The 3,126-nt window shown below is 40.4% G+C and overlaps 1 long non-coding RNA gene across 1 annotated transcript; it reads right to left on the bottom strand.

Annotated features, from left to right (window-relative positions):
• Positions 1–596: 596 nt before the first annotated feature.
• LOC148870537 (uncharacterized) lies at positions 597–1,741 on the bottom strand. The gene is made up of 2 exons (XR_016108303.1): positions 1,631–1,741; positions 597–1,524 (listed from the first exon to the last, which is right to left on the bottom strand). It is a non-coding gene; the product is annotated as an uncharacterized LOC148870537 (long non-coding RNA).
• Positions 1,742–3,126: the final 1,385 nt, after the last annotated feature.

The raw sequence follows: 3,126 nt of genomic DNA, 5'->3' as shown, positions 1-3,126 counted from the left end.
AAAATAGTAATAAAAATCATTAATGTTGATATATATATATATATATATATATATATATATAATTGAGAATAGGTAATTCCAATTTTGATCCCGATGGTGAATCAAATAAACCCTAAACCTTGTATTTTATACTGAATATATTTGTATTTGCAATCTTATTCCTATACTAAGTCTGTCGAATCTCTAATCAACATCCAACTGGGAGGGGAAATCCACAAAGAGAATATAAAGATCAAAATGAAGAAGATAAATACAAGAGCAAAGTCACTGAAGCATAGCTGCTCTAGCTATTTCTAAAGCCTGATGCTGAAGCACTTCAATGATTGTTAGCCAGAAGGAAAGAAGAGTTGGACATGATCACTTAAACGTCATTAGCAAAATGCAAATAGGTAACTCATACACTACCTCTCCAAACTTAGCATGCCTTTTTTTGGACTTTTCATCCTGCCCGTGGATTAATGTCTCAAATTCACGGGCAGGATGTGGTTCATAGAGGGGCCTACTGATATTGATACTGATAGATTAGGAGGGGTTGCAAAAATCCCTTTTTTTTTTGTCTTTTCATCCATTTCAAAATATCAACGAAAGCTGTGATAAACCTTAGATTGCAATGATAAATAGATAGAGAGATAATAGACCTCTCAGTTCGATTCACATCAAATTTTTAACCGTTAGATCTGATTCTAGTTGTGGGTTATGCTTGATGTGATTTCTAAACAAGGAGAAAGCTGGCAATGGTGGTGACCGGTGTGAGCAAGTTACCATGGTTTTGAATCTGTCACCCACCAACTTGCGCCCCAAAAACGTCCCACACCATTAAAAACGCCGCGTGTCCTTCCACACGCAAGCGCCTCAACCTCGAGCGGAGCTAATGGGACGTCCGTTAGCTCACATTTCAGTGATTTCGCCCAAAAAAGTGAATTTCACTGCCCTCTGAAACTTAGACTGCCCATCTCGTCCTTCGCCGGATCTTGCCAAGAAATCCGACGCCACGATCATTCTTGCAGATACACCAGAACTCTCCATCCCTCTCATCTCAGATATTCTCAGCTATGTTTGTTTTTTAGTTTTTTAACTTTTTTGCAATAGAAAAAACGCAAAAGGGAAGAATCGCCGATAGGTATTCTCGAATCTGTTCTCTCTTCCTCCTGCAATACTCCACTCTAAATTCACTGATTTGAGTTTAACCATGGAATGTCTCCAGCTGGGCTGATACGCGGTGCAAAGATAAGAGCAAAATCCATGGTTATTTGAAAAATGAATATTGCGTTAATTAAAACCATAAAAATTGTGTGGGCCAGACAGAGCACAATCGTTTCCGTGATCAGAGGGGGTTGGCGCTGAAGACCTCATAAACAAGTGATGCGTTTCTGTGCTTTAAAGGGAAATCAAGCATGGTTTGTCGAACTAAAAGTCTCATAATCAAGACAAAGAGCTTTCTGGGGATGACATAAAAAGGCATTGTTGTCGTTGTTTCAAGCCTTTGAGTCCTAACCAGAGCCAGCACCTGTATCTTCTTCCCTTCTGCGTTCTTTTATTGCAAAAAATAAGGTTAAAAAAACTGAGAAAAATATATTCAAGAATATCTGAGATGAGAGGGACGGGGAATATATACCCCCGGTGTATCTACCGGAATGATCGTCGGCGTTGGATTTTTTGACAAGATCCGGCGGAGAGGAGATGCCGTGGTCTGGGTTTCAGAGGGCAGGCCGATAGGAGGAGTGAGAGACTGAGATAAGATTGAGACTGACTTTTTTGGGCGAAATGGGAGCTAACCGCCGTTTCATTAGCTTCGCACGAGACTGAGATGCATACGTGTGAAAGGAGACGCGGCAACTTCTAATGATGTGGGACGATTTTAGGGCGCAAGTCGGTGTGGGGCAGATTCGAACGCAGTTACCATTGCCCAAAGGTATTGTGAGATCAGTACGGTATTACCTTTAATCAAATCAGTAAAAAAACCAAGAAATCAAGGAAACTGTATAACCAGTAATTTTGGTGGTTTTGATCATTCCACCAGCAAACCGCCTGGTTGATCCACTAAAGAAGAGCTTAAGCGTGAACCCAAGTACCCCCCAGCCTCTGGAACTTTGGCCCTGCTTTGGGACCACCGGATCAGACGGGGAAGTTAATTGCCACCTGTCCCGTGTTTACACTTTACAGTATCAGATGGCCCAAAAGTTAGATCGTAGAAAAAGTTATCGTTTGATATTATTGCATTTTAAACGGACTGTGTAGAAATAAGTTCTTCTTCTTAAAAGTGCTAAAAGTGATGTCAATCAAGCGGTTAAAAAGTCATATGATTTGTTGGTCCAGTCGTAGTCTTTCGTTGGAACCCATTCAATAGTGGGTCCTGATTCTACGAAATAGGATAGCTAAGCTGACAACTGACAAGTTATGGGATATGGGCTCTATACCTTGTGCCCGGGGCCCAGTAAAGAGATCTAGACTAGTCGAACCCAAATGGAGCCCCATGTCTCACTGCCCAGAAGGAGTGAGACATGGTAATTAATATTCAAGTGAATAAAGGTGAAGTGTGCGGCGTGCATTAGTGGACTGGAGTGGAGGTTTCTAAGTGTAGCTATTTGGCTAGCCTGGTCAAATCACAACTGATTTATCTGGAATCTCAAACCTTTGGTTAGTGGAGAGTATGGGACGCAACTCACGCAAATCTGACATAAAAGGACCAACGCATGATGAGGGATCCATTGCATAGAAAGATACATAAACACAAAAAACAATTCTGTAGTTGGTTTAAAGGAAAAAGGAGGGAAAGGAAGGGAAATGTAAAAAAATCTTTATAAATTTTGTATAGATTTTCTTACATTTCCTCTTTAACTTTTCCTTCAAACCAAACATAACATAAATGTAAATCCTCTTGTCTGCCTAGATTGATTACCCCAAGCCAATTATCTTCTGTTAAAAGCTTTGCTTCTCCATCTCCTACCTCTCTCTTTTTCTTATATAGGTTGAACTGTTTATCCTGTGCATCAAGTGGCACTCTGTTCTACATTAGAGAGAGAATTTGATTTAGACAAAGGGGCGGATTAAAACATGATTTATTTATTTAGAAATAACTAAGAACCTAAGAGGGAGGGGAGGAAGTGGTTGGGCGTGTGGTGTTTT

Source organism: Nelumbo lutea, chromosome 2 (assembly GCF_056320005.1).
Source record: "Nelumbo lutea isolate HS-2025 chromosome 2, American lotus-T2T, whole genome shotgun sequence".
Classification (NCBI taxonomy): Eukaryota; Viridiplantae; Streptophyta; class Magnoliopsida; order Proteales; family Nelumbonaceae; genus Nelumbo; species Nelumbo lutea.
The sequence above is the reverse complement of the archived record's forward strand: the minus strand, read 5'-3'. Positions and strand labels throughout refer to the sequence as shown.